The sequence below is a fragment of the Podarcis pityusensis genome, assembly GCF_964106645.2.
Source record: "Podarcis pityusensis genome assembly, chromosome: 6".
NCBI classification, from domain to species: Eukaryota; Metazoa; Chordata; class Lepidosauria; order Squamata; family Lacertidae; genus Podarcis; species Podarcis pityusensis.
Window position 1 is genome coordinate 48,320,435 of NC_138030.1, and position 13,115 is coordinate 48,333,549.

Sequence of the window (13,115 nt, forward strand, 5' to 3'; positions counted from 1 at the left end):
CTCTATTACGCTCGTGTAAACCCTGGTGCACCAGAAACACAGAATAGCAGCAAATAAAATCTGCTCATATGTCAGCAACTGATAAGACTTGTCAACCAGTTCTTCCAAAGGCTTCCTAAATTATAAAGCTCCAATATACAGGCCAAAAGAGAGCAGGTCTGGGAAGAGCGAGGCATACAATGGGAACCACCAGTGAATAGGCCCTGCTCCGTGTAACTCCTGCCCTGTCATTTAATAGAGTGCCCACTTGCCCTCCTTCTTGACATGGAATGTTCTCTATTGGAGTCTCCAGGTCCAGTACAAAGACCATAAGAAGGGAGAGCAGGGACCTTGAAGTTTCCAACAGCTGTTAATCAAGCAAGCAAGCAAGCAAGCAAGCAAGCAAGCACACAGATCACCTTTGTCACAGTCAGGAGGCCTATGTCCTGGCTAGGCATGCACCCAATCTTGTTTTTGTGCAATCTTGTTTGTCCTCAGTAACCAAAAATATATTATCAACATATACAAGCAGAAAAGTTGTGATGGTGTGCGATGCTAATTATTTCCCCCAAGAGTTAAATGATAACTAATCAGAGGCAGCTATAGGAGAGCTATGAGATTCAGGTGAGGGTCAGATGACTTGTCAATCCCAGCAGGTATCTAAGAGGACGACCCGGCCTGCCCAGGCCACAGTAGGGTCTTAGGAAGCCAGGAAAAAATTGTTGGGGAGCTAGATTAGGCTTTCGACCTGAGAATTAACCACCTTTGCCCTAAGGTCAGTTGCAGACTCAGTTTCAGTTGTGGAATACTACACAATTTGGCTTCACTTTACACTTAGATGGTACACCATCCAAAATTAATCCCTTGCTTTGCTAATATAAAAAACTGTCATTTTCCTCTTCTGCTATCTGCCTAACCAGGAACCTGTGTGTGTTTCCTATATTGTATGGGACATATCTGGATTACAAACCAAAAAATGGGGAGTAACTCTTGCTTCTGTATCCCAGAATCCTTGGTGTGTGTACCCTGCTATATGCAACACCTAGCAGAGACTTTATTTAGCTGATCTCCAGATTAGAACTAAGCCAGCTTTTGCCAATTTGGCACACTCCAGATATTTTGGACTACAGCTGGCTGGAGCTGATGGGAGTTGTAGCCCAAAATTTCTGGAGGGCACCAGGTTAGCAAAGAGTGAAATAAGGCCCCATCTGCACTAGACATTTAAAGCACCATCATACCACTTTAAACAGTCTTGACTTCCCCCAAAGCATCCTGGGAACTGTAGTTTATTACAGTTGTTAGGAGACCCTCTATTCCCCTAAGAGAGCTACACTTTGCAGAGTTCCTTGGGAAGAGGGATTGATTGGTAAACCCTATGGAAATTGTTCCATATCCTGAACTGATTTTTTTGTTTCAGACATACTACGTAAAGGACACTAGAGGGCAATAGCAGGACATGTTTAGCTAGCAACTTCCCTCTTTGGAGAATAAATGGTGAAACTGTAGTGGCGGCCTTCATTTCCTTTGTGGCAGCTGTTCTAATCTAGACACGTAGGCAATATGTATCCTTCCCAAGCTTCGCTTGTTTTCAAACCTGATGTTCCCTTGGGTGTGTTTTATACTGCAGCATTCTAGGAGCATTTGGGGATTATATAAAACAGTGAACATGTAATTGCCCCAAAGCTTGTGATGGCAATTTTAATGCAATTTTATTTTGCAATCATTTTTCGTTGTGGTTCTCAAAATGGGAAGTAGGCCTCCAAAAAGAGGAAGAGGGAGGTTACCTGGGTAGGCGCAGGCTTCTCTTTCATTCAGACTTAGCTTAGGCTTTGCATGGTTGGACCAGAAGAGAGAGTAAAGGGACCCCTGACCATTAGGTCCAGTCGTGGCTGACTCTGGGGTTGCGGCCCTCATCTCGCTTTATTGGCCGAGGGAGCCAGAATACAGCTTCCGGGTCATGTGGCCAGCATGACTAAGCCGCTTCTGGTGAACCAGAGCAGTGCACGGAAATGCTGTTTACCTTCCTGCCGGAGCGGTACCTATTTATCTACTTGCACTTTGACGTGCTTTTGAACTGCTAGGTTGGCAGGAGCAGGGACCGAGCAACGGGAGCTCACCCCGTGGCAGGGATTCAAACCGCCGACCTTCTGATCGGCAAGTCCTAGGCTCTGTGGTTTAACACACAGCGCGGCTGACCCGCATCCCTTTGAAGAAAGAGTACCTCTGCCTAAAACACAGATTAACCTCGCAAAGCTGCAAATCCTCATTCTGCCCCATGTAAGACTGGGGTGCAACTGAAAGGGCCAGGATGTTTGCAGGTGGGAGAAAGCAAAGCAGATGGGCTATGACCAACTGTCTGTTGGACAGAAGTTCCTTGGTGCAATGAGGTCTTGGTGCAATGAGTTCGTTCCCTTGAGATGAAGGTGGCTGACCTGCAAAGGTGAGCAAAAGCAGGGAGGTTGGTGGATGAGGTGTTTGGGGCCGTTGTGTCTCACCAACAGGCAGATAGGTCCTCTACTGTCATGGAGAAGGAGGGTCTCGTAGAAAGAAAGTGTCCCTCTGAGGAAGAAGGAAATGATCCCTTAGTTGCAGGGCTGGCCCACCAATGAGGCAGGGTGAGGTAGCTGCCTCAGGCAGCACCCGACAAAAGCAGCACTGAAGAGGAAGAGGAAGCAGTGGCTTCTCTTCCACCCCCAGAAGGGCTGCACCACCAATGTGTGAATGTATGCAAGGCTTGTATTTGCATATTATGGATGTAGGAAGTTAGTAGCCAAAGCTAGGGCCAGAATAATGCACTTCTGGCTACCAGCTGAGTATTATACGTGCAAATCACGAAAATGTCAAAGTCTGAAAACCATCCAAGATACACAACTTCACATAGTCTAGATGGAGCAGGCAGGGCTAACACGGCTAAGTGGGACTATTCATATCTGCATAATCCCATCTTTATGGGGAAAGACCCATCAGATTTGGGATATTCATCAAGCATACCAGATAGCTCAGTTGGTTAGAGCATGGTGCTGATAATGCCAAGGTTGTAGATCCCCATAGGGGACAGCTGCATCTCCTTGCATTACAGGGGGTTGGGCTAGATGACCCTCAGTGTCCCTTCCAACTCTACAGTTCTATGATATAACTCATAATAAGCTGCACTGGTGAGACAACTCGCAATGCTGATGGCATCTATTTCGCACCCTCTTCAATTATTTCACAGGCTCTCTTTGTCTTCACAAAGACCCAGGATGAATGCAAGGATTTGTTCTTTCAGACTGGTTCTGTTTATGTTGTTGTCTGCAGATCCACACTCTAAGGCACACTCAGGAACAGATTTGGCAAGAACACAAAAAACAATCCATGTCTTAATGGATTGAGAATTAAAAGTAAGTCTCATTGATATCAATGGTGCTCTTCAAGCCCAGGGGCTAAATGTGGCCTTCTGATCTTCCCTATCTGGCCCTTAGGACTCCCCCAGGACACACCCCTCACTGACCCTGCTGGTTGGAATATGTTTTTGAATTCTGATAGCATTTCTTGCTTGCCTAAATTGAGTATGGAGTGGTACGTTTGTTTGGAAATTGGCTTTTGGGTGGCTGAAAAGTAGCCCACTATAGAAGGGGGGGTTTACATTAATTGCTCCACCCATTTTGTCTCTGGCCCCTCCCATCACTGGCGGGCAATGCCTTGGAAGGATGCCCACAAGTGAATGTGGTCCTTGGGCAGAAAAAGGTTTCCGTCCCCAGAAGTATAGGATTGCTGCTTAGGTTTATTTTATTTTTTTGCTGAAGCCTGAGCTATTTCAGAGGTATTGTTTTGCTCTGCTTTCTGTTTTCAGTATAACTGAATAATTTTAGGTGACTCAGACTCATGGAGATGCGGAAGAAAATCATTTCACTGAGCGATTCATATTGCTTTGTATCCTGTTTTGTAATGCTGTCTGACTTCATCATGATAACCTGTGTGCACTGTATACAGCTGGCATCCCCACCGCACAGACACCCTTCTGGGTGCTCACCAAGGCCCCTTGCCCCTCTTTCTTTATTGATTTACTGTATTTAGTTTTAGGTTTGCCTAAGGGGACTGCTTGTTTGTATAGGGGTGCTTTCTTGTATTTTATTTGTTTTGGGGGAACATATAGCTGTTTTTCTGGTGTGGTGGAATAATTCTGAGAATCACTGGTCTTTCTTCAGTAAAATGGACACTTATCGGTGTCCAAGACAGATTTCAAATGTGTCCCCATAGATTCAAAAAGTTTGAGGATCCCTGGTACATAGTATTGTAGTGGAGACATGTGACATCATATGAATGATTGATTATTAATAAGTAAATAAAAACATTCATATGCATGCCATTAATAAAAGATTGGGCAACAGCTCTTAAAGCATTTATTAGAGAGTTATTTCAAGCCACTACCAGCTTCATCTGAAATATGGAAATTATGAAATACAGTATAGACTGGCTGTAAGCGCACCAATTTAAAATATTAATAGTGATAAGCATGATATCATCCTCAAGTCTCAGCCCTTCCTGACTGCCTGAAATAGAAAGATTCAGCCAGAGTTTCTCCACCACCTCCTTTTTTAAAAAAGAGGGACAATAGCTGTGAATTACGCGGGTGGCGCTGTGGGTTAAACCACAAAGCCTAGGACTTGCTGATCAGAAGGTCGGCAGTTTGAATCCCTGCAACAGGGTGAGTTCCCGTTGCTCAGTCCCTGCTCCTGCCATCCTAGCAGTTCAAAAGCACGTCAAAGTGCAAGTAGATAAATAGGTACCGCTCCGGCGGGAAGGTAAACGCCGTTTCCGTGCACTGCTCTGGTTCGCCAGAAGTGGCTTAGTCATGCTGGCCACATGACCTGGAAGCTGTACGCCGGCTCCCTCGGCCAGTAAAGCGAGATGAGCGCCGCAACCCCAGAGTCAGTCACGACTGGACCTAATGGTCAGGGGTCCCTTTACCTATATTTGCATTTGCATTTTAAAAGTTAACAACCAGAAAACATCCACATTTTTCACACACACTAATTCTTGAGTTTGAAAGAGAGCGAACCCCTCTGCCTTTAATTATTGGGGTGGAAGTGGAGACATATTGCTGGCAAATCATTGCAGTGAAAAAATGAAGGGATTTCAGAACGTTTTCCTATGAACAACCCTGCTGTTTTTACCCTGAAATACGTGCGCCTCCGGCCAAGGAAATACCAGTTGGTATTGTCTTTCTCATGCTACAGTCCTTTATTCCAAGGATGAGAAACCTGTGCCCACCCCCCACCCCGATCCTGATGGGACTCCATCAGGTCCAGCCCTTATGGCCAATAGTCATAAGGTTTAAATAAAAAAATCCTTCCAGTAGCACCTTTAAGACCAACTAAGTCATAAGGTTTGTAAGATAGTCTACAATACATGTGTTACCGGAAAATCCGAGGGCTCCCTTGGACAAAAATAAAACACCAACCAGAGCAAATTGAAGCAAATCAGCAGCCTGTAGGCCTGGTCTTTATTGAAGAAAGACTGTCGCGACAGGGTGCTCCCCTCACTTGCAGGTGAGAGGAAAGACCCAGAAAAATGGTGTGCCAGGTCTTATAAAAACTTTTGAAATTCCCCTCCTCTAGATCAAGCCCACCCCCAGAAACATCATGCATACATTACAGACAGGAGGGGTTGAGGGTGGAGTTGTGGTGGTAACATCATGCATACATTACAGAAAGGAGGGGTTGAGGGTGGAGTTGTGGTGGTAACATCATGCATACATTACAGAAAGGAGGGGTTGAGGGAGGAGTTGGTGGTAACCTGAGTGTCTTGTCACCTGGCTGGTTCCTCCCTTCCCCCCTACCCCTCGAGTCACTTCCAGGAGACAAAAGGGAGTTTGCAGTTTCCTGCCCCCTGAGGGAAGATCTGATCATTGTCCTTTGTTTCAGTCCATGCTGAATCCACTCCCATATGCAGGTTCTTTGTGATTTTGATTGTCTTCTGTCTGGGATCATCTGGGCAGGGCTCCTGCAGATGTGCTGAGACAGTGAAGGGATTTTGGCTGACCAGGGTCAAACCCCCCTCCCCTTTTCTTAGTTCTTGTCATATGGAGTAAAATAAAAATGGAACAGTGCAAATCCAATGTATGGTTGATTTTCTATGAATTTATAACAGAAATGTGGCGTATGTAGTGTGTGAGTGTGTGTGTGTATGAAGTTTGTACAAGCAGAATGATTGGGGTGGGGGGGTTCCTGCTACAGTTCCCCCCTTCGGAGATAAGATTGCAAAGGTGGCTACTTTGCAATCCTTTTCTCCGCACAATTTAAGGTGGTAAATATTAACCTGCTATTCTCCGTGTGTCCATGTGAACGTGAAAGGGACTTGGATGTCATGCTTCTTAAGGATATTTGCATAGAAATATAATGGTGTAACAGTGCACATAGTTAGACATAGGATATCATGCAAAATTAATATTTTGTTGCTCAGTTACTTGTGGCATTCTAGTACCTTGGAAGAGATATTTTCTCAATAGTGGCGTATGCTTTACATTTAGCAGGAAGGTCCACTAATGACTGAAAAATGCAGTTCGCTTTGTCCCCCGCCATTTTTGTGTTCTCAGGTGTCAAGGTAGCTCTTCTATGGTCTCACACTGGCATGGTGTCACAGCAGTGGCAATCCCTGGTGAATCCACTTAGGGCTTTCATATTAACCATGTTGTATGGCACCCACCATAGCTGGCACAGGTTTGGGCACGTCATGAGAGAAGTGTCTTTGCCTTGGCCGCTCTATGGGATTATTATTATAGGCTCTGGTCTTGCAGTCATGGGAAGTTGCTCACTTGCTCTTTAAGGACCAAAAGCTAATTGCAGCCTGGATACACTTGCCCAATTCAAACTGAGTCCAATTTGAATTTATCTTGCCCCATGGTTCCCAACTTCTCAAACCAATCTGTTAAAACAAAACCATTCTTAGAGGGCATTTGTCCAAATAAGTCAATTTAACTCTATAAGGGATTATTCCTGCTAAACCAAAGCATATCCACCTTCATGTATCTTAGAAGCTTCTCCTTAGTAAAGCGAGTTTTAGCACATTTTTAAAATGGGTAGGGAAGGTTGGCATAGTGCCAGGTGGAACAACGAAATATGGTTATAAATTTATCTAATTCTAAACATTGGACTACATAATAGCCTGGTCTCTTAAAAGGCATAAAATGTATGAGAATCCTCCACTGGGTTGTAAGGAATAAGACATTAAACATAAAAACAATTATACAGAAAAATAGCCCCCAAAATAGCCCCCCCCTTTTAGAACGCATAAAATGTATGAGAATCTTCCACTGGGGTGTAAGGAATAAGACGTTAAACATAAAAACAATTACACACACAAATAGCCCCCCCCCTTTGTGGAAATAACACACTGTCAGACACATTTCAACATTCCTACGTAATAACACATAATACAAAACAAACTAATTAAATATCAGTTGCATATCTTGAGATAATTGTGATCTTCTCAATCCTGGAGCACAGTCTTTAAGGTTCAAAAATGAGAAAATGTCCTTGCAATTCAACTCCACCCCCCTTTGTCAGCCCCACTCCCCCGTCAGTTTATATCCTTTGGTGTCTGTTGGTGTCTGTTGTTGGTGCAGCCGGTGGCTTTTTCATCATAGGTCTGTAGCAACACATCTGTAGAAGTGACATCCTGTAAGGGGCAGGGGTTTGGAGACTTAAAAGACAAGAGTTAGGAAAAGAAGGGGCAAAAGGCCCCTCCCCAAGATAATCTCCTTGAGTTATCAGCTGCAAATAATAAAATCTTAGCATGTTAAGCATTTTACTCATTTTAATATTATTATCACATTTCCATATAATTACTGTTATTATCTGCTAAGTTCGTTTGCTTTCCTTCACTTTGGAGAGAAAGAGAACTGAAAAAAAATACAAGGTTAAAATAATGAAACACACACACACACACAATGACTTATGAGGAACGAAAAATAAATAAATGCTAAGACACACAATTTTAAGTAATCTGAAGTAACAATGAAAATAAAAGAGTGTTTCTTGATGTGACAACATCGGCTAGAATGTTAATAGCAAAATGCTGGGAAATGACTTAATACCAAGAAAAATGAATGGCAATTTAAAATTGTGCAAGTACCTTGAACTAGCCAAAATGACAGAATTAATAAGAGATGCTCAGGCAAAGGTAAACAAGTACCATTTCACAAACAATGTTTGGTTGTGCTTCGATTAACTTCATAGACATCATGGAAAAACAGATTAAATACATGAAAACAGATTATTTGTAACTTTAAAAGTGTCAAAGCCACAAAGAGATGGAGGTCACTAATATAGCAGGGATTCAGACTTGTTTCACAGATCAGAAAGAAAGTTGCTGTGGGAGGAAAAAAAGGACAAACACTTTGTTATTGGGGTTCACATATCCTGTTAAAAGGGAAAATTATTTCATGTGAGAAGCCTGTCAGAAAACGCTGTTCCTAAGATGCACACAAACAAAGTCTGTGATTTAAATTCCATTGAGGGGGGGAATGCTTTGATATTTACCTGTGAAAAGAATTTTGGCATGTTAAGATTTGGAACCTGGAAAGCTCTTGACTTTTGATGGGCTAGTTTTTTTTTGTTTTTTTTTTTTACCCTTTTGTCTTACGTAGCCCCTGGAGCAAAGACACATTGAGGGTGATTTCCCTCAATGGTTCTAAGTTTTTTTACATAAGGAAATTTGAATAAGTTCCTCCCTGCAGCCCAGGTCTTGTGGAAACCTCCTCTCTACACCCTACAGTTCCCAGGTCTTGTGGAAACCTCCTCTCTACACCCTACAAGTTCTCACCAAAGCTAGCAATTGCAGCCCAAGCAAAGGACTGCTTCCTTTATGTACAGGAAAGGGCTAATATCCCTCTGGCTATTCGCAGAACAATGCCACGCCCTTATATATGGGGAAAATGGCCAGAGAGTCACAAATCATAGGATATTATTATTATTATTATTATTATTATTATTATTATTATAAATATTCTCAGTCATTTCAGCCTCACCATTTGCAGACAAAAAATTTTTTTCTGCCCTTTATTTACAGGATTGGTCAAGGCCCCCATATGTATTTGTATGTGCTTAAACTTTGAATTGACTCTGAAGTCTGATCCCCCCCCCCAATGATAAACAGTGTAATCACTCAAATGTTTGATATTACCCGTTGTGCTTCAAAACATCACAGCTTCACCTCTCACCTTTTAAAACTAAAGAGCAAAGCTAGGCTGATTTTCAACTCCATCAGCACACCAGAATTTAGGAATTACCCTCCAATGCTTGCAGACACATGTTCCTTCCACACAGCCACAAATTGGGAGAGTTGAAAGAGACCTTGGGGTCATCTAGTCCAACCCTCCAAAATATAGAGTTCACAGCAAGATTTCACAGCAGGATTTGTACTATCAAAGAGACATACACATTTAAGTACAGATTTACAACTGGGAAAGGAAACATCTATGCTCCTATCATGTACTAAGGAAGAGGAAAATAAAAGTACCCAACTTTACACAGAACCCTTTTTGCAGATCTTGAGATAGTGTGAGTGAGTTTGCTTCTTTAGACTAAAGAATGCAAGTTCTTAGAGAAATTATCTTTAAAGGAAGATTGAAGTGAACATTTTTCCTAAGATAGGGAGAGGATCTCTTATAAAGCAAAGTTAATTCAATTGATATAACCGAATACAAAAGTGAACAATTTTTCCTGAACTTGCAGGGGAATAGTAAGCCCCCCCTTGCAGTTTCCTTTAAAGGAAGCTTACTCAGGAGTAAATGCACTTGGCACAGAAGTAAGAAGGAGAAGAAAGAGAGAGAGAGGGGAAAAACCTGAAAGAGACAGAATGAAACAGGGGGGGCATCTTCTAAGAAAGAAGCCAGGAAGTCTTATAGAGACTGATATTTGGACTGGACTCATAGAATTTTGCTGGCCATGGAAGCCTCTACATTTAATAACAATTTTCTTAGAAAGAACACCACACTTTCATAGGCATGTGCTTAATGAAATACATACACTGCATTTTAGCTTGAGAGAGCAGTTGGCTCAACTAGGCTTTTGCAGCAGAAACATTAGTTGTTGTTTTTTTCACAGTACATTTCAAAATACTGGAACAAAAGACTGGAAAACGGATGTAGACTCACAAACTCAAAGGTTACAAGAAAACATCATTTACCACTAGACTTAAAATCACCCTCCTCTCTTAAATTAGAGGAAGGAGGTGGGGTAATCCCCCTTTCAGAACACAGGTAGCATGTATACAGGATTTTACCACATGGGAGGAAAACTCTCTTTTAGAGCTTTTCTCAAATAATAAACATTTGCACACTTCATTCTCCATTTTGTTTTGTTTAAGATTGGCAAGGCCCAACATGGCTTCCTTAGTTTTTAAAAATTTTGAAGCAAGTTTGCAATGTAAAACTATGTGCATTTTAGGAACAGTCTGTGGATGCCGAGGCCAATGTAAATACAAACCCTTGAAATATTTCTAAATCTTTGAGTACATCTCTTATTCATTTATTATTATTATTTTTAATAACTAAGATCTCTATAATGCGTGGGCTCTCAGGCTGGGCTGTTATTATATCTACTGCCTTCTGAGCACCATTAAGTTTACGGTTTCATGTTCTAGCTTTAGGTTATAGTTTAACAACACAAATTTGATGTTTTCAGCTCTCCCTAAGGGTTCACACCCTGATTTTGTTGAAGGATCCCTGAGGTGGCTGCTGTGCCCTGGGTTCCAGGTGGTGGGCCTAAGCCACCCACTAAAAGTTACAACGGTCTCATACTTTGTACTTGAAAGACCATTTTGCCCCTTTATTTTATTTTTTTTTTTTTTTTTCCAATTGGAGATGACAAGCTGGAGGGGCGTATTAGAATCCTCTCTGGGGCAAAAAGGCTTCATGGAAGCTTTGTTGCCAGGAGGAGTCCAGCTAGGGTGTTTTAGTGAGCTCCCATTCTCTCATATGTCATTATTGGGCTTTTTTCGTTAACGACGTACACTAAAGACAGAAAGAGTGGAAACACACACACAAGGGAGGAGGGGCAATGGGAAAGAAAGGGGGGACAGATAAAAGATCCTTTCAGTACTCAAAGTACCCTTGACTAACACAATTCCTACTTATCTATAAACCACGAATTAATTTCTGGAGATCTCAAACCTGAACCTGAAACTCAAAACCACGGGTCCCTCTGCCCGAAAACTCAAACCACGGGTCTCTCTGCCCGGAATTCCTTTACCTCAGCGCTGTTTACAAGACTAAACCCCCTCTACCACCCACAACAGCCTCCTGCCTAGCCTTTGAGACTAAGTTCGGAATCCCCTACTGAACGCCTGCGCAATGCAGTGCCAGATCGGGGTCCAAGAAAACAACCAAGGTTTGAAAGGAAGCAAATGACCTTGTGTTAAAATACTTTTGAAAAGATGCCACCGGACGACTCCGAGGGAAGACATCAGAGAAACAGTAAAAGAGCCACGCTTTCCCGGACTCAATTCCAAGACGGAAAACGGGGGAGAAAAGGGATAGGTAGATTAAGGCGTACCCGGACGACTCCGAGGGGTAGCGCCGGAAAACAGTAAAGTTCCACAATTTCCCCGGCTGCACTCCGCGTAAGAAATTGAGGGGAGAGAAGAGAAAGGCTTTGGCGTACCCAGACGACTCCGAGAGGTAAGCGCCAGACAGTAAAGCTCCGCGATTTCCCTGGCCACTTTCCGAAAGGGGAGAATCGGGGTAGAAAAGGACAGAATTTAAACGTACCCGGGCGACTCCGAGGGGTAACGTCAGAAATGAAAGAAGGAAAGTCTGGCTGTCGTGAAGATGTTCCTTTTCCACCCCCCTCCCAATGTATTTACTTCAAACCATACTCACGTTCGAAGATGTCCCCTGCGGATCTCAGGATCCTTTCCCCTTAGCCGGCTTGACCTCGCCTTTGCTTCCCCTGGTTGGGCTTTTGGTGACGATTGATTACCGCCCGCAAAGAGGAGGCAGGGAGAGGAAGAAGGATCCCTGGGCTAAGGTTGCCCAGTGGCGCCTGATCCCCTCTATCTCCCCTCTCACCTTTGCAGGAGAACCAAGTGTCCCTTCGTGGTCGCCAATACTGTTACCGGAAAATCCGAGGGCTCCCTTGGACAAAAATAAAACACCAACCAGAGCAAATTGAAGCAAATCAGCAGCCTGTAGGCCTGGTCTTTATTGAAGAAAGACTGTCGCGACAGGGTGCTCCCCTCACTTGCAGGTGAGAGGAAAGACCCAGAAAAATGGTGTGCCAGGTCTTATAAAAACTTTTGAAATTCCCCTCCTCTAGATCAAGCCCACCCCCAGAAACATCATGCATACATTACAGACAGGAGGGGTTGAGGGTGGAGTTGTGGTGGTAACATCATGCATACATTACAGAAAGGAGGGGTTGAGGGTGGAGTTGTGGTGGTAACATCATGCATACATTACAGAAAGGAGGGGTTGAGGGAGGAGTTGGTGGTAACCTGAGTGTCTTGTCACCTGGCTGGTTCCTCCCTTCCCCCCTACCCCTCGAGTCACTTCCAGGAGACAAAAGGGAGTTTGCAGTTTCCTGCCCCCTGAGGGAAGATCTGATCATTGTCCTTTGTTTCAGTCCATGCTGAATCCACTCCCATATGCAGGTTCTTTGTGATTTTGATTGTCTTCTGTCTGGGATCATCTGGGCAGGGCTCCTGCAGATGTGCTGAGACAGTGAAGGGATTTTGGCTGACCAGGGTCAAACCCCCCTCCCCTTTTCTTAGTTCTTGTCATATGGAGTAAAATAAAAATGGAACAGTGCAAATCCAATGTATGGTTGATTTTCTATGAATTTATAACAGAAATGTGGCGTATGTAGTGTGTGAGTGTGTGTGTGTATGAAGTTTGTACAAGCAGAATGATTGGGGTGGGGGGGTTCCTGCTACACATGGAAGGTGTGATGCCCTGAGAGCTGTCAGCACCCACAAACTACAGTTCCCAAGATTCTTTTCGGAAACTAAGTGGCATAATACAGTACTCCTTTGGATCTATGATGGGGGCCTTAGTCAGTCTCCCCGCGCGCCCCTCAGTGGGAGATGGAGACGCGTCCTTTGACTACATTTCCCAGGGTGCCTTTCAAGCTCTCGTCAGTGGCCCGTGGAGAGGC

At 43.6% G+C, this 13,115-nt stretch overlaps 1 long non-coding RNA gene across 1 annotated transcript; it reads right to left on the reverse strand.

Moving 5' to 3' along the window:
• Positions 1–5,428: 5,428 nt before the first annotated feature.
• Positions 5,429–8,692, reverse strand: LOC308479609. The gene is made up of 2 exons (XR_013987756.1): positions 8,095–8,692; positions 5,429–7,996 (listed from the first exon to the last, which is right to left on the reverse strand). It is a non-coding gene; the product is annotated as an uncharacterized lncRNA (long non-coding RNA).
• Between the last annotated feature and the right edge of the window lie 4,423 nt (positions 8,693–13,115).